Source organism: Canis lupus, chromosome 9 (genome assembly GCF_048164855.1).
Source record: "Canis lupus baileyi chromosome 9, mCanLup2.hap1, whole genome shotgun sequence".
NCBI classification, from domain to species: Eukaryota; Metazoa; Chordata; class Mammalia; order Carnivora; family Canidae; genus Canis; species Canis lupus.
The window spans coordinates 42,259,705-42,286,898 of NC_132846.1; the positions used below are offsets into that span (position 1 = coordinate 42,259,705).

At 34.3% G+C, this 27,194-nt stretch overlaps 1 protein-coding gene and 1 pseudogene across 14 annotated transcripts in view; one reads left to right on the plus strand and one right to left on the minus strand.

Annotated features, from left to right (window-relative positions):
- LOC140640126 (proteasome subunit alpha type-1 pseudogene) overlaps positions 1 to 253 on the minus strand; it is a 29,783-nt pseudogene extending 29,530 nt beyond the window's left edge.
- Positions 1 to 27,194, plus strand: part of GPHN (gephyrin) — a 625,629-nt gene that overhangs the window by 214,574 nt on the left and 383,861 nt on the right. The gene's annotated exons all lie outside the window — the stretch shown is intronic.

The window sequence follows — 27,194 nt, forward strand, 5'->3', positions numbered from 1 at the left end:
CATCGACCCCAATTTACTAATAGCCTGCTGTTGACCAGAAGCCTTAATGATAACATACATAGTTAACACATATTTTATATGTTATATGTGTTATATATACTGTATTCTTGCCACAAAGTAAGGTACAAAAAAATTATTATTGAGAAAATCATAATAAAGGAAGCCCATACTGCTATGTCGGACCCTACCCATCACCAGCCTGGCCAGTATCACGTGCACATCCTGGGAAGTCTGGCACTATGCTCATTTCATGCATGAGTTGTCAGCCAGGAACATAAAGGGCAACATAATTAACCTGAACAAGCACTGGGGCTTCATGTATATCATCACCAGTGTGGCCTCACAATGAGGTAGCATGATGTAAACTATACTCAGCTGGTTGACCTGCATGCCCAGTATTCTAAGTCATATTTACAGATCCTGGCCTTCCTTGCAAGTTCAGGGGGGCAAAAACCAGAGAGTACTGCAGAGACCATGAATTTGCTGCTGGGTATAACATCAGACTTTGATATGTGCAATATCTGTGTGAATGGAGACAATGACCACCTGCTGTGGAAGTCCAGCCTAAGAAAAGAAGAATCTTAGAAAATGCCACCAAGTGAAACTGTACCAAATAGACATAGTAGCTTAATTTCTGCATCTGCAAGTATAAAAAGGACTAGCACAGAAGTGGTAACCATGGTCTTTTCAGTCCAAAATGAAGGAAAATGTATTAATTTGGGAGGAGTGGAGAAGATGGTTTCAGTGCTTTTTTTTTTTTTTTAACAGATAACACACTGATTTATAATAATGTCATTGTATACTTTTTTTGATAGCTAGAACAAAATAAAGCTTAGCATGTCTCTAAAATTCTAAATTTTATCTTTTTGTATTTTATCTATGTAGAAATCTGATGATGAATACCACAACTAAATGAATTTGAGATGGACTGAACATGTTCTAAGGCTTCATCATTTTGATCCTTTTGACTTATGTTCTCCATCTTACTATTACTCCTAATTGTGCAAGGTAGCTTTGGCTTAGATTCCAGCAAGCCAGGAAAGCTGGAACAATTGTCCTAAAAATAAGTGTTTATGCTTCTGGGATATCATTTGGCTGATTTTCTAACTTAGTTGGATTTGGATCAGAATTAATTATGTGTTACTTTGATATCAATGGCAGATTTGTATTAATATTTCTTTCTAGAAGTTGTAAATTTAAACAATAGCAAAAATGGTAGTGAAAACTTTGTGGCACTCACATTTTGGTCATGTACTTCTGAAGGCTACTAAAAGAAGCATTATTCTATAGTAGATTTGTCTTATAATACCTATCCTTGTTTCCTTTTTCTCTTTTTTTTCCCCCTCATGCTAGAAATGAACTTTGGCTAGAGCAAAGATTAGGGCACCTTCCTTCTTTTGCAAGTTTGTGGGTGTTTATGAATCACAATTTGAGAACTAGGGGTCTATAGCAGTGTTTTTGCAAGTATGATCTTGTACCACCTACATCAGAATCACCTAGAAAGCTTGCTTAAAATGCTTATTTCTGGTCTTTATCTAAATCCTATTGAATCAGTATCTTAAAATCTAGATTTTAAGAGGTTTTCATGTGATTCATATGCCCACTTAATGTAGAATATCCTACCTTAAGTATATTTCATATCTTGGAATATTATCTAGTGATAATAGTATGTGCATATATAATTGACCCTTGAACAATAGGAGTTTGAACTGTGCATGTTCACAACTTTTTTTCAATGAATATATTGGAAATTTTTTTGGAGATAATTGACAGTTTGGAAAAAGTTACAGACAAACTGTGTGCCCTAGAAATATTGAAAAATTTTAAGAAACAGGTGTTTCATGAGTGCATAAAATATATTCATAAACACTAGTTTATCATATACTACCATAAAATACACACAAATCCATTATAAAAAGTTAAAACTTACAAAACTTACATTTACAAACACTTATAGACTATACAGGACAGCTTTTGCAATTGAGAGAAATATAGACAAATATAAAGTTGCAGTATTAAATCATAACTGCAAATAACTGTAGTACATGTTGTACTATTGTAATAATTTCATCATCATCTCACTGCTAATATAGTGACCTCAGGTATTGTATTGGTAAAACACAATGTCTTGCTAATCATCTGGAGAGCGGTTCAGCTCCAATAAATTGCTTATCACACTAAAAAGTGGTCTTTTGGTCCAAACATATTTTTAATTGTGTTTAGTGCAATATCAAAAACTTTGAATAACCCGTAGGATTCATACAAAATGCCACTAGTGATTCTACAGGTGTTCCCAAGAAACAGAAAAGTCATGACATTACAAGACAAAATTGAGGGATGCCTGGGTGGCTCAGCGGTTGAGCGTCTGCCTTTGGCTCAGGGCATGATCTTGGAGTCCCAGGGTCGAGTCCCCCCATCGGGCTACCTGCATGGAGCCTGCTTCTCCCTCTGCCCATGTCTCTGCCTCTCTGTCTCTGTGTCTCTTATGAATAAATAAATAAAAATCTTAAAAAATAAAAAGACAAGGTTGAATTGCTTGAAATGTACTGTAGATTGAGGTCTGTAGCTGTGGTTGCCTGCCATTTCAAGATAATCCAGCATAAGGACCATTATTTTAAAAAGGGAAAGATTAGTGAAGCTGCCAATGTATCTGTGCCAGCAGGCATGAAAATCTTGTGCTTTTTGTAATATACCTTTTTATTTCATATTGAAAATGCAGCTTTTATGTGGGTGCAGGATTGCTATAATAAAGACATATTTATAGGCTCCAATATGATTTGAGAAAAAGCGAAGTCATTAATGACAACTTAAAGTAAAAGGAAGGTGATGGATCTAAAGCTAGAGAATTTAATGTCAGCAAAGGATGGTTTGATAATTTTAGAAAGGCGTTGGGCTTTAAAAATGTCAAGATAACTGGAGAAGCGGCTTTTTCCGACTAAGAGGCATCAGACAAGTTCCCAGACACCATTAAGAAAATCATTTGAGGAGAAAGGATATCTGCCTGAACAGGCTTTTAATGAAGACAAAAGTGTGCTATTCTAGAAAAAGATGTCACAAAGGACATTTATTAGTAAGGATGAGAAGTGAGCACCAGGATTTAAGTCAGGAAGAGACAGACTAATTCTACTGTTCTGTGCAAATGCAATTCAGTTTATGATCAGGACTGCCCTTATCTATAAAGCTGCCAACCCCTAAGCTGTGAGGGAAAAGATAAACACCAGCTGCCAGTCTTTTGGTTGCACACCAAGAAGGTCTGGATAACAAGAACTCTTATTCTGGATTGGTTCCATCAGTGCTTTGTCCCTAAAGTCAGGAAGTACCTTGCCAGTAAGGGACTGCCTTTTAAAGTACTTACAGTATTGGGCAATGCCCCAGCCACCCAGAACCTCATGAATTCATCTACTGAAGGTGTTGAAGTGGTTTATTTGCCCTGAACAGGATGTCTCTAGTTTAGCTTCAAGATCAGGAGGTTATAATGACCTTCAAAGCTCATTACACACAGTACTCTATGTAAAGGATTGTCAGCACTCTGGAAGAGAACCCTGATGAAACATCTTGAAAGTCTGGAAGTATACCATTGAAGATGCCATCATTGGGCTAGAGAAAGCCATGAAAGCTATTGAGCCTGAAACCATAAATTCCTCCTGAAGAAAATTGTCCAGATGTTGTGCATAACTTCACAGGATCTACACTTGAAGTAATCAAAGAAATCATGAAAGAGACTATGGATATGGGAGTGGGAGGGAAGGCTGGAGGTGAAGAGTTTTAAGATGTAGATCTTAGAGAAACCCAAGAGGTGGTAAACACCACACCAGAGGAATTAACAGATGACTTGGTGGAGATGAGTGCTTCCAAACTAGTGCCAGATAGTGAGGAACAAGATGTGGAAATGCGAGAAAACAAATTGACATGAGACAGTCTGGCAGAAGGGTTCCAGTTATTCAAGACTACTTTTGACTCCTTTTGACATGTACCTTGGTATGAGCACTAAAACTAAAGCAAATGGTGAAGGAAGATCAGAAGGATTGGTATTATATAGTAACATTTTTAGAGAGGTAAAAGCAAGAGTCAGACAGAAATTACAGTGTTAGTTACACTAAGTGTGTCTGCCTCTTCCACCCCCTCTGTTTCTTCCACCTCTGCCATTTGTGAAACATGGCCAACCCCTCATCTTCCTCCCTTTCCTCATCCTGCTCAACATGAACACAAGGGTGAAGACCTTTATAATGAACCAATTCCACTTAATGAATAGTAAATAATCATCATGTTGTACAGTTAATAAACTTACCTGTTGTATATGCAAGTATCTTCATTTGAAAATCTGATAACTGTACAACAAGAATTGTATGAGATACTTTTGTGTCATCATCATTGTCTTAAGTATTCATCATGTAGAACATTGTATGTAAATCTTGTATGGAAGTGGATATCCTATCCTTAGATGGGCATGAAATTAGTGATTTTTAATACAGTATAAAATTGTAATGTTTAATTCTCTTTTTTATAACTTTACTTTCCAAGAATTATATTACTATACAGTACGCCCTCTCATGTTAATTGGAGAAAACTGTATCAGTCTATCAATCATAGGTAAGTGGTTTTTTTTTAAAGTAACAATGTTTCCAGTATTGTATTAGGAATATGACTAATACTGTATGTCATAAAAGTTTTATAACCATTCATATCAATTACACTAGGCTACCATAAAGCAATCATATTGCTGCTTTTTTGTTTTCTATGCATGAATTATTATACCTATAAATAAATACGAGTTTCTTTTTCACATTATCTTTTCATTTTTGGTATTAATGTAATACACAGACAATATCTACAGTGTTTTGTATCATACAATATTGCTGTAGGTACTGACAGATAATTCATCTTGCAAACAGATATAAACTCACAGTATTGATAAATACAGTATAATATTATAAATGTATTTTCTCTCCCTTATTTTCTTAATAACATTTTATTTAGGTTTCTTTATTGTAAGAATGCAGTATATAATACATATACAAAGTATGTGTTAGTTGACTGTTTATGTTATCAGTAAAGCTTCTGGTCAACAGTAGACTATCAATAGTTAAGTGTTTGGGGAATCAGAAGTTATACATGGAATTTTGACTGTGGGGGAGGGCATGTTAGGACCCCTAACCCCTGAGTTGTTGAAGGGTCAGCTCTAATCTATATATAAACACACATAAGAAAACTGGGAGTGTGTGCTAAAAATTTTTACAGATGGGATGCTCTATCAAAAAAATCAGAACATTGATCTAGATCTACACCATTCAGTATGGTAATTGTTGCTATTGAACACTTGGAAGGTGGCTAGTCAGCCTGGGATGTAAGTGTAAAATACACATCAGATTTTGAAGACTTATAATGGATATAAAATATCTTAGTAATAATTATTTAATTGATCACTTGTTAATATGATAATATTTTGTTATATGGAATCCAGTAAAATATACTAAAATTTATTTTACCCATTTCTTCTTACTTTTTTTTTTTCAATGTGGTTACTAGAAAGCTTAAAATTACAGTTTGGCTAGCGTAAATTTCTATTGGACTGCACAGTTCTACAGCTTACAAACATTGCCCTGGGAATTAGAGGCTCTCAATTTCTTACACAGTTCTTATTCTTTATTCCTTTATTCATCTGAGTAATCAAGACAACACATATTTTATTTATAATTAGTTTATAACTAAAGTCCAAACTGACAGTTTTTATGTCATTGGGAGAGGTTAACATATATTAATGAGATTAATGGAAAGATTGGTGTCAATTTTAGGAGCCTGCTAAGAAATCCTTAAGAACTACTGAACTTAAATACGTTTTTTATCATGTTTCTTTAACTGCCAAATCAATATAAACAAATTTGCCTTAGAGTTTTACCGAACATTTGTGATATTGTCAAATTAAGCTTAGAGGATTACTTAACACTTGAATAATTCTTCTGATTGTAATAACATGTATAAATAATTGTTTTTTAAAAATGTTTATGGTTCAACAGTTCTGTGGAGTTTTAAAAAATAATATTTGTCTAAATTTAATATAGTGTGCGACTATTGGGGTTTACTGATTTGTCACAAATTTAGATGAATTCATGTATAAGGGTTGCTTTTTACTTAGATATAGATGCAACTTAAATTTTTAAAAAGTGATTTTGTTTTTACCTACTGTATACTTTATATTTTCATGTATTCTCAGTAGAGATATACTTTAAAAAGAAAAGGAGTGAGTTTGTCTTAATTTCATGTTGAATCTCAAATTGTAAAATTTCAAAGAGTAATCATGAATGAGTTTATAAAAAACAAAGTTGATTTCTCTTGTCTATGCAAGACGTAGTCCTTGGTCCAGTGGCTTTGACATCACTGAAGATCTTTAAGTAATACAGCATTTCAGGTCCCATACCAGATCTACCCCATCAGAATTCAAATGTTCAAGTGTGAGATGTGATGGTGTTACTTGCATGTCTAGATTTCTGCTGAGACTGCCACCTAGTGACAGATTTATAAAATTTATGCAACTAAGAAATCTAATTTTTTTTCTTCTCAAAGTAGTAAAATAATATATATAGAAAAAATATAAAAGGAAGATATTACTCTTTCCACATTTAGTCCTATACCAATTCCCTGGAGTCACTTTTAACTATTTCTTATTTTTGTTATTCTCATACTTCAATGCTAAAAATTACAATCCTATTCTTAAAGTCTTCACATGTAAAGAATATTTATGGACTTCCTGCTATAAAAGGTGAGGAATTGACTTACACCATCACATTTTTCCCTCCCCTGCCTTTTGGTAGTTATATTGATTTAGTTCTTTGATGGGATTAGTCTTTTTACTTCACGTAATATGCATCCATTTCTTTTAACATAAAATTTAGACATTCTCTCTTTGCTTTCTAGATGTTGAGGAAATCAATATACCAATTTTTAAAATTTTCCCTTTTTTGCTTCCCATATTCTGTCAGCTATACCATTACTTCATATTGTGAACATTTCTAAGATTTACATTACTTTTTATAATCTTATTAAATCATTCATTCCATGAATTTTAGCTGATTGCTTTTGAAATGCCAGATATCTTATTAGGTGCTATGGACATAATGATGAACATTTAACTGTATAGTATCTGTCTTCATGGGACTGATGGTTTAGTCTTCCATGCTTTGTGCAAGCACTGATTCTAAAAATTGAAATCTAATAAATTGTATATAAATTCTTATAATTTGTACATATTCTTCACTGTAGAACCAGATGATTTGACAAAGCTAATAAGGAAGGAATTGCAATACTATCTCCCCTAGCCCTCTGCTCCTCAAAGAAGAATATCAAGATCAAATGCATTCTCTCTACCTACATTCCATGAGTTCAGAATGACTCATTTGTATTTTCTTTATATTTGGATTATGACTTTTTTATAGCATTTTGTTTTTTCAGAGATTTCTAATTGCCTTTTTTCCCCCTCATAGCATATGCTGTTACTCTGTCATTAAATTTCTCCATTTTCTCATGTGTTACTCTGCTGCATATTTTCATCTTTGAATTTTTCCTCCCTGGAGTACTCTCATTTTGTCCAGAGAGCATTTGCTCTCTAGGTTTACACAGCTATTGCTGTGTGCTTTATTTTCATTGCATTCCTGAGACAGTTATTCTTAAATTCATTTTTAGTTTTGGTGAATTATATCCGCAAGGTAGTACTTACTTAATGAATTAATGTATGTAGAAGGTAAAGTATCTGAGTTCCTGTATCATTGAAAAATATTTTATTTTCCCTATTCTTAGTGATACTATGGTTGGTTGTAGAATTCCAGATTCAAAATCAATTGCCCTCAGAATTTTAAAGCAGTTCTCCATGGTGATCTAGTGTCTCTGGATTTCTTATTTTCATTCTTTTAAACATTTATTTTTCTAACTCTGAGAGCTCTTTATTTATTGATTGATTTTTAAGTAGGCTCCACGCCCAGTTGGAGCCCAACATGGAGCTTAAACTGATTACCTGAGATCAAGAGATGCTTAATGGACTGAGCCATCCAGGTGCCCTTGAGAGATCTTTTTTTATATGAAATTTTATAGGATTACATGTAATAATATGTCTAGATATGGCTCTTTTTCAATCATTCTGCTTGGTATTTAATAAACCATTTCTATCAAAAGGGTTGTTGCTTTCAGCTTTTGGAAATTTTCTTCTTTTGTTGGGTTGTTTTCACTTACTATATATGTCTCTTCTCTTTCTAGAACTCTAAGTCAACAGATTATCTTTTCTATGATTCTATAGTTGCTGGCTTGCTTTTACTGTTTTGAATGGTTCCATCTCTTTAGGAGTGATATTGGCCAGTGATTCATCTTTGTGTTCTTTGTTAACCTGGTTTTTGTTTTTATATCAAGGTTTTACTGGTATAGTTGAGTGAATTTGGGACTGTTTTATTTCTTTCCTTATTATTCTTGTTATTGTAGATTTGTATAAGATTACAAGTTCTTATTCCATGAAAGTTGGGCCTAATGTTTTGGGAAGATTTTTAACTACTGATTTAATTTTTAATAGTGTAAGTACTATTCAGACTCTCATGTTGAGTCTATTTTAAAAGGTTATATTGTTATTAGAATGTGCTCACTTGATCAGTGTTTAAATTTATTATGCAAAAATTGCTCATACTAATCCTTTATCTTTTGAAACCTGGCTGGATTGGTAGTTCTATTTCTTTTTTATTATTAATATTATTTACTTGTGTCTTTTCAAAGGTTTGTGTGTGTGTGTGTGTGTGTGTGTGGAGGGGGTATCTCAGAATTTGTCTATTAGTCTTTGGAAGATCAAACTTCTTGACTTTACTGACCTTTCTCTATTATATTTTTAAATTTATTAAATTTTGCTTTTATAGTTTACCATCTTTTTTACTTTCAACTTACTCTGTTCTTTTTTTTTTTTTTACTTTTTTTTTTTTTTTACTCTGTTCTTTATGTCTTAAATTGCACATTAAGGTCCTTAATATTCATCCATTCTCTTTTCTAATACATAGACTTATAATTATAAATTTCAGCTTACAAAATTTGATATTCTGTCTTTTTATTATTTACTTTTTGTTTTTGTTGACTCATGAGATTTTTTAGAAGAGTTTTTCTGAATTTCCAAATATATGGGACTATTGTGTTTATCATATTATTATTGACTTTTATGTGGTAATATTTTGTTTTGAAAACTTGGTTTGTATCATTCTGATTCTGTGAAATTTGTGGAGTCTTGTTTTATATTCTCACCAACTATTAATGCTTGATACCTAAAAGGCATTTAACATCTGTTTAATGAATTAACTGAATCATTAAAGAATGAATCACATAATATGTCATCTTTTCTATTTGAAATCTTACTGTTGAAGAAATTGGTTTCTAGACTCAGTTTTAGAAGTAGTACTTTTTTCTTCTGCCATCATCTACTTAATATGAAATAACAGATAAGGAGATACATGGTTTAAGTAATAGCCAGAAAATTGGGTTAATATTCCAGTAAGAAGAATACCTTGAGATTTCACTGGCCAGCTTTGATCCAGAGGACAAGTCTAGATTTAGTGAAAATGCCAACTATAAAATAAATAAGTCAGGCAGCCCCGGTGGCGCAGCAGTTTAGCGCCGCCTGCAGCCCAGGGCGTGATCCTGGAGACCCTGGATCGAGTCCCACCTCAGGCTCTCTGTATGATTGATGCCTGCTTCTCCCTCTGCCTGTGTCTCTGCCTCTCTCTCTCTCTCTGTCTCTATGAATCAATAAATAAAATCTTTAAAAAAAAATAAGTCATGGAGATGAAATTTACAGCATAGCAAATGTAGTCATTTATATTTTTAATAACTTTGTATGGCTTTCAGATGATTTATATGCTTGTGGTGAGCATATTGTAGAGTATGTAATTATGAAATTACTATGTTGTACACCTGAAACTAATATAATACTGTATGTAAACTTTAATTAAAAATTTAGAAAATACTGACTGGCAATGAATTACTATTGTCATTTAAAAAATTGTATTCTGGTTGTTTTGTAGATATATTTGTTCCTTATTTCTTCTCTTGCTGTCTGTTTCTGTGTTTTCATGTCTTTTGATATCAGTATTTTTTACTGCTTTGTTATGATCTTTTGTGTAATTACTACAGTATTGTACCTTGGGACCATAAAGCCTAAATAAAATAACATTTTATTTTAAACTTATAACTACTTAACTTCAACAGAATTTATATACTACACTTTTTACTTCTTTTCCCTCTCATGTTTTAAATTATTGCTATTACAATTACTTTGTGTGTATATGTATGTTTTGTAACTAACAACAGATTATTATATTAATGGTCATTTTTGCTGCTTTTTTAACTTTAAAATTAGAGTTCTATATGAGTTATTCAACACTTATCATTTTGTAGAGTTCATGACTATATATTTACCATTACTTGAGATTTATATTACCTTTTTGTTATTATAATATTGATTATTGTTCTTTAGCTTCCACTCAAAGAGCTTCCATTAACATTTCTTTTGAGTCAAGTCTGGTGAGGCAAGTTTAATGAACTCTCTCAGCTCCTGTTTGCTTGGAAGGGTCTTTATTCCTCTTTTATTTCTGAAGGACAGCTTTGCTGAGTCTATAATTCTTGGTTAACAGTTATTTTCTTTCAATATTTTGAATATGTCATTTCATTCTATTCTGGCCTGAAAAGTTTCTATTGAGAAATTCACTAATAGTTTCCTACAGTTCCATTGTATGTAACTTCTCTTTTTTTCTTGCTGCTCTTAAAAATCTTTTTTTGGTCTTCGACATTTTACAATTTAATTACAATGTGTCTCATTGTAGCCCTATTTGAATTCAATCCATTTCAGATCCTCTGATCTCCTGGATCTGGGTGTGCATTTCTGTCCTAGGTTCTGGATGTTTTCCAACATTATTTCTTTAAATGTGCTTTCTGTCCCTTTGTCTTTATTTTCTTCTTCTGAAATTCCCATAATGTAATTTTTTTTTCATTGTATCCCATAAGTCCTATAGGTTTTCTTTATTCTTTATCATTTTTTTTCTTTTTACTCGTCTAACTTGGTAATTTTCCATGTCCTGTCCTCCACATTACTTATTCTTTCTTTGTCATGATCTCATCTATTTTTGAACTTCTCTATTGAATTCTTCAGTTCAGTTAGTATATTTTTCGACTTTAGTATTTGTTTGTTTCTTAATTTTTGTCAAACTTCTCATTTTCTTCCTGTATTGTGTTCTTGAATTAATTGTCTTTTTCTTTTAGTTAACTAAAGTTTTGTGAAAGGATTATTCTGAATCCTTTGTGTCACAGTTCAGAGATCTCCATTTCTTAAGGTCAGGTATGGGAGCTTTATTAGTTTCCTTTGGTGATATCTTGGTTTTTCATGATCCTTATTTCTATACATTGGTGCCTGCACGTTTGACTCATGGGGCTGCTCTTCTAGACTTTACATATTTTGCTTTGGCAGAAACGCATACTGAGTATGTGTACTGCTAATATCTTTGGGCAGTTAGGCCTGCTATTTTGGTTTATTTGGGATGAGATGACTATTTGAGGGGTGTCTGGGTGGTTCAATTGTTGAGTGTCTGTCTTTGGCTCAAGGCGTGATCCCTGTCTGGGATCAAGTCCTGTGTCAGGCTCCCTGCAAGGAGCCTGCTTCTCTTTCTGCCTATATCTCTGCCTCTCTGTCAGTCTCTCATGAATAAATAAATAAAATCTTTAAAAAAATGAAAAGATGACTATTTGAGCCCAAGGATGTGGATGGGTCTGAGGCTCTGCCATTGTCTAAGAACAGTAGGTTAGAACTACTGGCTTGGCTTCTTACCCAAATGAGTATGTAGGATGTACTTCACCATTGCCTGAATTCTCTAAAAGGTTTTCTAGATTATAGCAACAGTGTACTATATTCATTAGTATATCAAACTATAAATTAGATGCCATGCTCTGGCAGATGAGCAGGCTAGTGCCTATGCCCTAAACAACTCATTGTTTGGGGGCCCAAATCAGGCCTGAGTGTGCACTGGAATTTCCTAGGTCCAGTGGGGCTACCAGTTTTGCTCTCCAGATGTGGGAAGCCATGGTTTTTGCTCTCTGTTCAAGTTACAGAGCCTTTAAATGGGTTACACAGCTTTCCATGTGCTCTGCTTAGATTCCTTGGTCAGACAGGCTGAAGGTTATACTCTGCAATGAGGCAGACTGGGAATTAGATTTTTTGTCTGGGCCCAATGGGAGAAGTAAGGTTTAATACAAGTAAAATTCTGTTTGTTGTCTTCTGGTCAGGTGGCACTGGAAGACATCTTCAACATTGGAGCTATGTTTAAGCCCTCTTTCCTGATCAGGATTGGGAGGAGTTGCTTCAGGCTAATTGCAATTTCTGAAACAGACTCTCTGGTTGGAAGGGGTTGGGATCTATCCTCAGCCCTGCTATGAATAAATTTGCTTGTGAGTAACATGGGAGGCATCCTTTTGCAATATTGGTTTTAGTCTGTGGGCAGTCTGCTCTGCCCACTCAACTCTCAACTCAAGTAGTGCTAGTCTGCATAACTTCTAATAGTAGTCACCACTCTTCTGGTCATATGGGGCTGGAAGACATTCTGCATAATGGATAGGGCTGATGCAGCATCATGTGTAGGCATGAGCAAACTGGCTCTAAGACCAGCCAAACTCCTCATTTGAGGGTCTGAGTCAGGCCACTCTATATCCCGCCAAGTTCCCTGGTTATAGTGTACCTCCAGCTTGGTTTTGCAAATGAGCAAAACTGCTTTGGTATTACTACTTGGGTACTGCAGGTATGAATTCAGTCTGCCAAGATCCATATGTGGTTGTTGCTCTTCCCTGCTTCTCTGTCACAGTCAGATTCCCAGTGGCTTGACCCTACAGATTCCCTTGAAATCCCCATGGGACATTATCAGAGTAGGGGCTCCCACAGAGCAACACAATACTGGGGAAGCTAGTTGTTCACGTCCACCTCAAGCTTCTCTTTTCTCACTGAAGGAACTGGACACTCAGGTCTCCATGTGTTGGTTTGCTGACCTGCAGGAGGGAAGTGTTGACAAGTATAGCTGCTTCTCTTACTCTCTGATGCAGTCTGTCTTGGTCTTTGAGGTGAAGGAGTGCCTCATCCTTACCCCCATATTCTGGATTCTCTCTTTGGTGTCTTGTTCTTTAATAGATGTTAGTTTTTTGCGTGAGGAGGAGCAAACTCAGGAACGACCTATGTCACTCTGCTGGTAATATCACGTTTTTTTTTTTGTTTGTTTTTTTTTAAGATTTCTATTATTTTAGTCTGTTCTATTTGTAAACTAAATTCTTTAAGTATGTGATTCCTTTAAATGCACAAAGCCTATCAGTAATTATTAATTGTATTTTATCATATATTATAAATGAACTAAGTTGCAGAATATCTTTTTTAGCTTTCTTGAAGTATAATCAGTACATAGAAAATGCACACATTTAATATGTATGTCTTGATGAATCTGGGATTTTGCATACACTTATGATACCATCACTGTACTCAAGGTACTGAATATATCCACCACATTTAAAATTTTCCTTGTGTGTTGTTGTCGTTGCGTGGTAAAAATATTTAACATGAAATCTATTTTCCATGTTGTTAACTGTTGCTATACTATTGTATGGTGGCTTTCTAGAACTTATTCATCCTTCAGGACAGAAACTTTATAGCCATTGAAAACCAATTTCTCATTTCCCCTTTGCCATAGACCCCGGCAACCATCATTCTGTTATCTGCTTCTATGACATTAACTTTTGTGTATGTCATGTAAGTGGAATTATGCAGTATTTGTCCTTTTGCACTAGTTATTTCTCTTGGTATAATATCCTCTAGGACATGGTGTTGCAGATAGTAGGAATTCCTTTTTAAAAAAATTTTATTGAAGTATAATCGACACAATGTTACATTATTTTCAGGTGTACAACATAGTGATTCAACAAGTCTATATATTGTTATGCTCATGACGTGTAGCTATCATGTCACCACACAACACTGTTATGATTATTAACTATATTCCTTATGCTATATATTTATTTTATCCTCCTGACCTATACACTGTATAACTAGAAGTCTGGATCTCTTATTCCCCTTTACTCATTTGGCCCATCCAGCAACCATCAGTTTGTTCTCTGTATTTATGAGTCAATTCCTGCTTTCTGTTTGCTTATTTTATAGAATTCCTTCATTTTTAAGTCTAGGTAATATTCCATTGTATGTATGTACCACATTATCTTCATTCATGTGTCAATGGACATTTGGGTATTTCCATATTGTGAATAATTTTGAAATGAAAATGTTACAGATATCTCTTCAAGATCCTGATTTCAGTTTTTTAGGATACATACCCATAAATGGGATTGCTGGATCATTATAGTTTTATTTTTATTATTTTAGGAAATCTCCATACTGTTTTCCAGAGTGGCTGCATTGTTCTATATTTCCACCAACAGTGTATGAGGGCTCTTTTTTCTCCACATTGGAGGCAACTTTGCTATCTCTTGTTTTTTGTTTTTTCTGTTTTTGACCATAGTCCTCTTAACAAATGTGACATATCATCTAATTTTCTGTTGATTAGGTGATGTTGACGAGTGATGTTACTAGTGATGATGAGTGATGTTTCATATATCCAGTGACCAATTGTAATGTCTTTTTAGGGAATATGCAGTTATTTGACTATTTTAAAATCAGATCATCATCATCATTATTTTGCTATTGAGTAAGAGATCCTTAAATATTTTTAATATTAACCTCTTATCAGACATTTGCAAATATCCTCTTCCATTCTATACGATGCCTTTTCACTCTGTTGTTTCTTTTGCTCTGCAAATCTTTTCAGTTTGATGTAGTCACACTTGTCTGTTTTTTGTTTTATTGCCTATCCTTTTGTGTCAAATCTAAGAAATCACTGCCAAGATGAACGTCAAGAAGCCAGTTTCTCCTGATTTTTTTTCTAGGAGTTTTATAGCTTCAGGGCTTACATTTAACTCTTTAATTCATTTTGAGCTGTCATTTATATATGGCATAAGACAGGGGTTCAATTTCATTTTTTTGCATGTGGATATCCAGTTTTCCCAGCATCATTTGTTGAAGAGTCTGTCCTTTACCTGTTTTGTATTTGTGGCACCCTTGTCAAAGATTACTGATTGTACATACATTTTTAAATTTCTGGAGTCTTTATCCTCTTCCATTAGTTTATATGTATATTTTATGCCAGTACTACACTGTTTTAATTACTGTAGCTTTGTAATATATTTTAAAATTAGGAAGTCTGATACTTAATCTTTGTTCTTTCCTAAGATTGCTTTGATTATTCAAGAAAGGTTATTCATGGGGGATCCCTGGGTGGCGCAGCGGTTTGGCGCCTGCCTTTGGCCCAGGGCGCGATCCTGGAGACCCGGGATCGAATCCCACGTTGGGCTCCCTGCATGGAGCCTGCTTCTCCCTCTGCCTGTGTCTCTGCCTCTCTCTCTCTCTCTCTGTGACTATCATAAATAAATAAATAATTAAAAAAAAAAGAAAGGTTATTCATGGTTTCACATGAATTTTAGGTTTGTTTTTTCTATTTTTGTAAAAAATGCCTTTGGGATTTTGATAGGGATTTTATTGAATCTGTGGATCTCTTGGTGTAGTACAGACATTTTAACAATATTAATTTTTCCAATCTTTAAACACATGGTAATTTTCCATTTATTTGTATCTTTTAAATTTTCTTTCAATAGTGTTTTGTAGGTTCAGTGCACAAGTCAGTTGCCTTCTCAATTAAGTTTGATACTTCTGTAAATGGACTTTTAAAAAAAATTTTAATGATAGTTTGTTGCTAGTATATAGAAATGTATTTTTTGTTTATTGATTTTATATTCTGCAACTTTGCTGAATTCCTTAATTAGTTCTAACTGTGTGTGTGTGTGTGTGTGTGTGTGTGTGTGTCCCTTAGGGTTTTTCATGTATAAGATCATGTCATCTACAGAGTGTATTACATCTTCCTTCCAGTTTGAATGCCTTTTATTTCTTTTTCTTGCCTAATTGCTCTAGCTAAAGCTTTCAGTACTGTGTTGAATTAGAAGTAGCAAGAATGGACAAATTTGTTGATCTTGAAAGAAAAGCTTTCAGGTTTTCACTCTTGAGTATGATGTTATTTGTGGACTTTTCATATATGGCCTTTATTATATTGCAGTACATTTTTTATACCTAAGTTATTGAGGGTTTTTATCATGAGAAGTTGTTGGATTTGATCAAATATTTTTTTCTACATCTGTTGATATGATCATGTAATTTTTATCCTTCATTTTGTTAATGTGTATCACATTAATTGATTTTGATATGTTGTATCATTCTTGCATCCCAGGGATATATCCCACGTAGTCATAATGTACGATCTTTTTAATATGCCAATGAAGGGATCCCTGGGTGGCTCAGTGGTTTGGCGCCTGCCTTTGGCCCACGGCGCGATTCTGGAGTCCCAAGATCGAGTCCCTGTGTTAGGCTCCTGTCATGGAGCCTGCTTCTCCCTCTGCCTGTGTCTCTGCTCCCCTCTCTCTCTCTCTATGTCTATCGTGAATAAATAAATAAAATCTTTTAAAAAAATAAAAAAAATATACCAATGAGTTCAGTTTGCCAGAATTTTGTTGAAAATGTTTTGCATCTGTATTTTTAGGACCTTTTTTTTCTTTCTATTGGCTTCTATTACCTTTGTACAGTCCTTTATCACCTATTTAAATATTTCATTATCTTTCTGACTTTTCTTTCTCACTCATTAAATCATTTTGCATTCTGTTCTTGTAAAAACTATTTTCATCTTAGTCAGAAGTCCATAACGTGTTCCAGTGTTTCCATAATTTATCCCCTCCTTATTTACATATATTTATTTTTTACTATATATTTCTGCACAGTTTTCCTTATTTTGCTGCCTTCTGTCCTCTAGATGTATAATTCTAATTTTTACCTTCTTCGCTTTCGTTCATGCTTCTCTCATACATATCTTCCACTTTGTCTACTCATCTGTGATAGGGACATATATACGTATTATATTCTGACACATGTTATACCCTTCATATCTTTCAACTCTCTTTCTGGATGAGTTTTAGAAAAGCAAGTTGGAGAAGCCAAAGTGTATGTAACAGATTGCTTTACATCATAAAGAAGTGGCCAGAGAAGAAGGAATTGAAAGGGAAAAGAAAGGTTAATCAAAGAAGGGAGTTCTAGAGAAAAAGTAAGAGAGATTGCAATTAAATGTTAAGATAGAAGACCCTTGTATGAGAAATTAAAAAAAAAAACTTTTGTGAAATTTGACTATGCGCGGGAATATGTGTGTAATTTTCCTTTTCACATATTTTATAGTTAAAATGGTTTTTCCTCATATTTTCCCACATACATATCATATAAGTTGCATATATTTATATATATCATGTAAGATATATATGATAGAATATGAGGAATGATATATAAAATGTATACTATATTGTGAACATATTTTATATATTTACATAAATATGTAATACATATCTATATTATATGACGTATATACTATACATACAGTATTCACATATATATATACATGTTATACATATATCTATTAATGTTTATATATGTTTTGCTTTTTCATCAAGATTATACACTTCTTGGAGCCAAAATCCATCAATTTGTATCCCACAGATTACCCTGAATATTGCTAAAGTGAGTTTCCATTTCTTACTCTTTTTAATATTTGTATTATGCCCATTGTATATTTCTCAATTAAAAACCTATTGCTTGGGGATCCCTGGCTCAGCGGTTTAGCACCTGCCTTTGGCCCAGGGCGCAATCCTGAAGTCCCGGGATCGAGTCCCATGTTGGGCTCCTGGCATGGAGCCTGCTTCTCCCTCCTCCTGTGTCTCTGTCTCTCTCTCTATGTCTATCATAAATAAATAAATAAATAAATAAACAAACAAACAAACAAACAAATAAATAAATATTAAATAAATGCCTATTGCTTATTTCTTTCATTAGCAAATGATCATTCAACAGTTTCACTTGCTAGGCAATTAAATAAATACAACACCATGTGCACAGAAAATTACTTTAAAACCAAGCCTTCAGAAATGAATTATATATGAGCATCTTGAAGCAGAACTTTATTACAATTCTTTGGTTGAGTTTTAGTTTTAATAGCAGGAAAATGCCTACCTATATAAATCACACCTAAAAGCTGGTAAGTTTTGAATGTCTGTTTTTGTATCTATTATTAGGAAATAAAGATTCTTAACGACTAGAATAGTTAAGAGGAGAATTTTTATATTGCGGGAATGCTGTCAGTTGAAACATCTACTTTTTCCTTTCTAAAGAACAGTTCTACATAGTGGAGTTGTTGAAGGTTTGTTTTTGTAATTGTAGCAAATGATTACCTTTATTCTTCCTTAAAAGAGTGACAGAAAAGATTAGACATGAGAGGTAATATAATTGAATTATTTCCTCATAGATTTTGTTTTGTTGAAGACTGGTGAAAACATAAGATTTTCTATTAATTGGGGGAAAAGATACATTGCTATTGTGAAAGTTTATCTGCTATCTTATATAATTTAAATGTTTGGGGCCAGATACTTAAACACTATCCTTTTTTAAATAGTGTTTTTGAAATAATCTTGATAACTATCTGAGCTTTCTTAGTTTTAACTATAGAAATTCATTTTTAATTTTCCACTTTAAATTTCTGTTTTTTACTTTGTAAAATTTTCTTTTCTATGTCTTTTTCTCTCCCTTTTGTACTTTGGAGAAGTTTAGCGTGGTGTTAGTTTTTCTAGCTTTTGATTAGTTCACTGTATCAATCAGGATTCAATCAGGAAAATAGGAGTCAGTCTAGCTTTTTAAAGGTATTTAAAAGGGATTTACTGGGGCACCTGGATGACTCAGTTGGTTAAGTGGCTGCCTCTGGCTCTGGTCCTGGAGTCCGAGGATTGAGCCCAGCATCCTGACTTTCTGCTCAGTAGGGAGTCTACTTCTCCTCCTTTTACCCCTTCCCCCTTTTCATGCTCTCTCACTCTCAAATAAATAAATAAAAATCTTAAAAAAAAGGGGGGGATTTACTGCAGGGAAGTAGCAGTTTATAAAACGTGTGGAAAAGCTACAGGAGGTCAGGTAATACCTTTGCTAGACCTTAGTTTTACTGCTAACATTTTGATATTTGGGAAGATGAAGCAACTTAAAGAATTGTATGGAGATGATTATGGCTGTCTCCAATTCCAAATGAGTAATTTGTAGGACAACACCCAGAAGGAAAATGATACTGAGTTACCAGCAGAAAATCTAATACTAAAGTAAAATATAGAAAGAACCTATGGTTAAAGTAAGCTCTATAAGTTCTCTGAACAGCATAGGATAACATATTTTTTAATGCATTGATTTCTGTGTGGCTATTTGTCATCTTTTTCTTACTAAGCCTGTAAGTACTAACTCTGTTAGAAGTCACCAGCTTCTTGGTGGCTCATGTCATTGAATCTTAATCATATTGTGTAATTTTTTTAAAGCAAGAAGTTATAGAAGATAAGCCAGTAGTGCCATATTTGAAAGTATAGAACTACTGAATGTACATGAAAAGAAAAACTTTTTTCCCCAGTAACATATTAAATTATTAGTAGAATAAAAATAGAATACCATCAGATTCTTATCCTACATTCAAAATTACCATCTTGTCAGTCAGCATTAAATTTCGTGCTGGACTATGGAAAGAAAAATGTAGTTTCATAGATAGTTTAGAAAAATACAAGTATTTACAGTTTCAAAAAAATAACTAATTATGAAGGCAAAGTCACAAACCTTTATCAATTTTATTACGAGTCAGTGACACATAAGGATTCCCCTTGTAAGGTATTTACTACCTTTATCGTTTAACCTCAGGTAAGATTCTCTGTAGGGGAAAAATTTTGCCTCACTTCATTGCTGTATTCCTGATGATTCTAAGTATTCAAGTGTTATAATAATAAATGCCTGAACAGTGTTTACGTATATTGATAGTGACCAGCCATTTAGTTAATCATGATAGTGAGGGAAGAGAGAACAAGAATAAATGGGTGCAGTTTCTTTTAGTCAGATTGTGAACCTACCAAAACCCAAGTTCAGCTGCCAATACTAAAGGCCAGTACCCAAGAGACTAGTTTTGATTGGAAAGGAATTTGTGTTCTATTCAGGAGGCTGGCCACCTGAGAAGAAGGCAGACTCTTGTATTAAAGTCAACTAGGAGGTTTCTGCTTGGCCTGGATTTTTAAGGCAGTTTCAGTCAGTTAATCAGTTAAGGTAGTGTAGTGGTCTGTAATGTTTCTTGATTATGTGCAGACTGGTCAGGATACAGATGTTATTGTGGTGCTTAATTTCAGCAAGGGAGTCTGGTTCCTTGGTGCCCAGGGAGTGGGGAGTAGGAGGTCGGGCGGGGGGTGGGGGATTGTACAAGAGGGTCTGGTTTTTTGGTGCTCTGGGTGGTGCCAGAGAGCCTCTGACATGCAGAAGTGCTCTGTTCTTTCTAGGAAAGAATACATGATGTATATAGGTAAACTGAGAAAGGTTTAGTTAATTACAGGTGCTAAACTTACTAAAGCTTAAAGACTTCTTAGGCTGGAGGGGCTGAGGCAGCTTCAAACAGAAGCAAACATTCAGAAAAGCATTAGAACTCCAAGATGCTTTTGACCATGAAAGGCCAAACAACGACATTATTTGAGAATTTTAAAACCTAATAAATTTGTGTTTTTAATTATCTGGGGATCAAATAGTTTATCTTTTACTATAAAGTCAACACCCATTTACCCATTGAAAAAGATTGCAGATAAAAATGCATTTTTTCCCTTCAAAACCACAGTATGTCTTGATTCTAAAGATACCAAAATTGATCTAAAAGGGAATTTTAAAATTTTATTTCGACTCTGAATTTTTTTTAGATAGAAATTATTAAAATCATTAATACTTGTTAAAATGGGAATAAGAATAGTCACAGACACTGTCTTTCCTACCCTTACTTATTTGTTCTGAATATTTTAAGTTTGCCTCGGTAATATTTTCTTTGATAATTTTATGTTCGGTATCTATTATATTAAATTTTACCTGAGATCTGTTGATGGAAAATGCTGCAGTGAATGAAAGAGGTGAAATTTATGCTTCAACCTAAAAAAGTTGGTTTAGAAGATCCAAATTAGATGATGTATAAGTATTTCTTAATCTATAACTATCATATAAATGGTAATAGCACTTTCATTAAACCTCCTGAATAATTTTACATTAAATTGAAAGTAAATGTTTTTTTTGCTTCAGGTACTAAATCAGTAGTCAGAAACTCAGGTGCCTATAGGAATATATTAGAATGGCTCTGTGCAATATAACTTTCTGTGAAGCTGGGAGTGTTTTATCTTTATTGTCTAGTACTGTAACCACTACCTTTATGTGGCTGTTGAGCACTTAAAATGTACAAATGTAACTGAGGAGCAAAAAAAATATTTTAATAAATTTGAATACCACATTTAGCTAGTAAACTAGATACTGTACAAACAAACCCAAAATTTCATTTAACCCAAGAGAAGTCTTATTTACTTTTTATGTCCAATGTGAATATTTCCATATGCCTAGGGCAGATCTTTTTTCTTCATCTTGTGATTTCATTATCCCTTAAGACCTTGGAGACCTTTGTTTCCAAATGTCAAAAGGAGAGAAACATCCACTTCCTAAAAACTCTAGCTGAAAATCAGAGAGATCACTTTGCTGACATACAGAGAACTAATCATGTGGCTGTATCTTGATCCAGGTAACTGGAAAATGTAGTCCTTGATGAGGCAGCCATAAATATATTTGACATTAAGGTAGGAGACACACAGATTTTTGATAGTTCTGCCATAAAAGACCAGGCAAGTAACATACAAAAATGGGCCAGATGTCAATGCATAATGCATTAATTGTAAGAGGCAGGGGCAGAGTTACAGCACGCCCTAATCATAAGAGAAGTTACTATTCATTATCAGCCAGCGTTGTCCTGTTTTAAGGTGGGACCTGTGTTGATAGATCTTTTAGGGTTTGGGGGCATAGGGGTTTTTAAAATGAAAATCTGAATTCCATGTTTTTATGTGAAGTATCTCTCATTTAAAAAAATTTGAATAAAACTTCTACCAACATTGATGTAAAAATTTTTCTGTGAACAAGTATTATGTTTAATTTTCAAGAAATTGTCAAATTGTTTTGCTGAATTTCTGTAACATCTTATATTCCCACCAACAAGATATGAGAGTTCCAGTTGTTCCACATTCAATACTTTGTATTGTCAGTATTTTTTATTTAGCCATTTTCATAGGTATGTCTGGCTATTTCATACTTATTTCTTGTTTTCTCTTTTTTAAAATTTTTATTTAAATTACAGTTAGTTAATATATAGTATAATATTAGTTTCAGGTGTATAGTATAGTGATTCAGCACTTCCACACAATACCTAGTGCTTGGGCAGCCCTGGTGGCGCAGCGGTTTAGCACCGCCTGCACCCCAGGGCGTGATCCTGGAGACCCTGGATCGAGTCCCACGTCAGGCTCTCTGCATGGAGCCTGCTTCTTCCTCTGCCTGTGTCTCTGCCTCTCTCTCTCTCTCTGCATCTCTATGAATAAATAAATAAATAATCTTAAAAAAATTAAAAAAAAAACAATACCCAGTGCTCATCATAAGTTAATTGTTTTCATTTCAATTTCCTATTGGCTAATGATGTCAAATATAACATTTTGTTGCTTATTTGCCATCTGTGTATCATTCTTGGTCAAGTGTTTATTCAAATCTTTGCCCAGTTTTAAATAGGTTGCTTGCTTTCTTAGTGTTGAGTTTTGAGAGTTCTTTATATATTCTTTGTGGAGATATATACAAGCCCTTTGTGGATATGTGATTTGCTAATATTTTTTTCCAATCTACAATTTTGTCTTTTCGTTTTCTTCCAGTGTCTTTCAAAGAGCAAAAATTCTCAATTTTGATGTACTCTTTAACTCTAGGCCACAAAGATTTTTTTCCCATGTTTTTCAAAAAAATTCATGATTTTACTTTTAGATCTAAGATCAATATGAGTTCATTTTTGTTTAAGGTGTGAGGTGTGATCAGGGCTCATTTGATAGCATATGAATGTCTAGTTGTTCCAAGACCATTTGTGAAGAAGTAAAAGGGGTGTTTTGTAGGCCATTGGGAGGAAGGAAATAAGTGAAGGAAAAGATATTTCTTAACTTCTGTATTCTCACTATGAGACTTCCTATAAGTAGTTATCTTCCCCATTGTGTACCAAGTTCATTTGCATAATTTGTTGGCATTCTTTGAAAATTGTCTTATTTTAATAAAGAACATATCCATTTACTAATGCTTACTACAGTGAATTCTAACTACACCATTCCTTTACCATATCATTGGATTGTAAGCCTGTAACAAAATGCCTAGAATTTATCTTCTAGCCAACATGGGAATAAGCCAAATCAAAATAGAATTTAGAAGCAAATGGGTTTAGTACTTGAAGTGTGTAAACTATATAATTGTTTTGGTCATTATGTGCATGATTGTTCTAACACAGATTTGCTTTAAAATATTTCTAAAATCATTCAAAAATCAATAAACCAACAAATATTTATTGCGCACTTATTTCACAGGATTTGTATTAGGTTTTACAGAAGATAAAAGATATATAGTGTTATATTCTCTGAAATTGTACACTAAAGTTGACATATAGTAAAATTTAGAGTTACAAATCAAATGTCTGCAGTTGTAACACAGGTATTATAAACATGCCAAGTGTTTTCGTATAAGACAACAGGGAGAATTAGGACCTTTGTTAACATATAGAGTTCATTCACTGATTAGAAGTATGCACATAAACAGGGGCAGCCCAGGTGGCTCAGTGGTTTAGCGCTGCCTTCAGCCCAGGGCCTGATTCTAGAGACTCAGGATCAAGTCCCACGTCGGGCTCCCTGCATGGAGCCTGCTTCTCCCTCTGCCTATGTCTCTGCCTCTCTCTCTCTCTCTGTCTCTCATGAATAAATAAATAAAATCTTAAAAAAAATAAGTATACACATAAACAAACATACAGATATCCAAAGAAATTACCTTAAAAGATGAATTTAGGGCAGCCCAGGTGGCTCAGCGGTTCAGCGCCGCCTTCACCCCAGAGCGTGATCCTGGAGACCTGGGATTGAGTCCCACGTCAGGCTCCATGCATGGAGCCTGCTTCTCCCTCTGCCTGTGTCTCTGCCTCTCTCTCTCTCTCTGTGTTTCTCATGAATAAATAAATAAAATCTTTAAAAAATAATAAAGATTGAATTTAGCATGGCCCATAAGTTACAACCAACATCTGATATTGAGGATCAATCTTTAGATGTCTAAAAGGACTCAACAAAAATTAAGATCAGCAGTCATAAGACTACTACCTGGACCTGAAAAAAAGGTTAAACGACCCCAGAGAAACCCTTGCTGGAGAGATAAAAGACCTAAAACCTAGTCAGGCTAAAAATAAAAAAAATAAAAAAATAAAAAAGGTATAACTGACAAGCAAAACAAACAGGATATAATCACTATGAGGATTGAAGAAGCAGAGGAGAGGATAGGTGATATAGAAGGTAAAATTATGGAAAACAATAAAGCTGAGAAGAAGAGGGAACGAAAACTATTAGAAACTATTAGTTGAAGAAGGTAGATTCAGGGAACTCCGTGAAGCCATAAAGCAAAATAACATCCATATCATAGAAGTTCCAGAAGAGAAGAAAAGTAGGAAAAAGGAGCAGAAGGTATATCTGAACAAACTGTAGCTGAGAACTTCTCTAATCTGGGGAAGGAAACAGGCATTCAAGTGCAAGAGACACAGAGAACTCCCCTCAAAATCAACCAAAATAGGTCAACACCATGACACAGCATAGTGAAATTTGCAAAATACAAAGATAAAGAGAGAATTCTAAAAGCAGCTCGGGAGAAAAGGTTCTTAACCTACAACAGTAGACACATAAGGCTGGCAGCAGACCTGTCCACAGAGACCTGGCAGCCAGAAGGGACTGGCATGATATATTCAATGTGCTAAGCAGGAAAAATATGCAGCCAAGAATACCTTACCCAGCACGGCTGTCATTCACAATAGAAGGAGAGATAAAGAGTTTCCAAGACAAACAAAAACTGAAGGGCTTCGTAAATACTAAACCAGCCCTGCAAGAAATATTAAAGGGGACCTGTTGAGTGGAAAGAGAGACCTAAAGTAACAAAGACCAGAAAGGAACAGAGACAATCTACAGGAACAGCAACTCCACAGGTAATACAATGGCACTAAATTCATGTCTTTCAACAATTACTCTGAATGTAAATGGACTAAGAGCTCCGATCAAAAGACACAGGGTATCACAATGGATACAAAAACAAGACCCACTGATATGCTGCTCACAAGAGACTCATTTTATACCCAAAGACACCTCCAGATTGAAAGTGAGGGGGTAGAAAACCATTCATCATGCTGATGGACATCAAAAGAAAGCTGGAGTGGCCATCTTTCTATGAGACAAAGTCGATTTTAAACAGACTGCAATAAGAGCTGAAGACAGACACTGTATCATAATAAAGGGGTCTATCCCAACAGGAAGATGTAACAGTTGCAACTATTTATGTCCCTAACTTGGGAACAGCCAAATCTACAAATCAATTAATAACTAAGTAAACTTAAAAAACTCATTGACAATAATACAATAATAGTAGGGGACTTTTAATACCCCACTCAGAGCAGTGAACAGATCATCTAAGCAGCAGATCAACAAGGAAACAAGAGCTTTGAATGACACACTAAATCACACTAAATCACATGGAATTCACAGATACATACAGAGCATCTTATCCGACGGCAGCAGAATACACATCATCTTCAAGTGCACATGGAACATCCTCCAGAATAGATCACATACTGGGTCACAAATCAGGCCTCAACAAGCACAGGAAGATTGAGATCATACCATGCATATTTCAGACCACAATGCTATGAAACTTGAAGTCAACCACAAGAAAAAATTTGGAAGGACCACAAATACATGGAGGTTAAGGAACATCCTATTAAAGAATGAATGGGTCAACCGGGAAATTAAAGAGGATTTTAAAAAATACATGGAAGCAAATGGAAATGAAAACACAACAGTCTAAAACATTTGGGATGCAGCCAAGGTGGTCCTAAGAGGGAAGTATTTAGCATTACAGGCCTTCCTCAAGAAACAAGTCTCAAATACACAACCTAACCTTACACCTAAAGGAGCTAGAAAAAAAAAAAAACAGCAAATAAAGCCTAAATCCAGCAAGAGAAGAAATAAAGATTAGAGTAGAAATCAATGATATAGAAATAAAAAGAAAGATAGTAGAACAGATCAATGAAACTAGGAGCTGGTTCTCTGAAAAAATTAATAAGATCGATAAACCCCCAGTCAGACTTATCAAAAAGAAAAGAAGAGAAAAGAAAAGAAAAGAAAAGAAAAGAAAAGAAAAGAAAAGAAAGGAAAAGAAAAGGGACTCAAATAAATAAAACCATAAATGGAAGAGGAGAGATCACAATGAACACCGAAGAAATAGAAATGATTTTAAGAGACTATTATGAGCAATTATATGCCAACAAATTAGGCAATCTGGAAGAAATGGGTATGTTCTTAGAAATATATAAACTACCAAAACTGAAACAGGAAGAAATAGGAAATCTGAATAGGCCCACAAACAGCAAAGAAATTGAAGCAGTAATCAAGAACCTCCCAACAAGAGTCTGGGTCAGAAGGCCTCCCAGCAGAATTCTACCACACATCTAAAGAAGAATTAATACCTATTCCTCTGAAGCAGTTTCAAAAAGTAGAAATGGAAGGAAAGCTTCCAAACTCATTCTCAGTCCCCAAACCAAAGACTCCACCAAAAAAGGAGAATTACAGACCAATATCCCTGATGAAGGAACATGGATGCAAAAATTCTCACCAGGTTACTAACTAACAGGATCCAACAGTACATTAAAAGGATCATTCACTATGACCAGCAGGGATTTATTCCTGGGCTGCAGGGATGGTTCAATATCTGCAAATCAATCAACCTGATATACCAACATTAATAAAAGAAAGGATAAGAACCATATGATCCTCTCAATAGATGGAAAAAAAGCATTTGACAAAATATAACATCCTTTCTTGATAACAACCTTCTATAGACTAGGGATAGA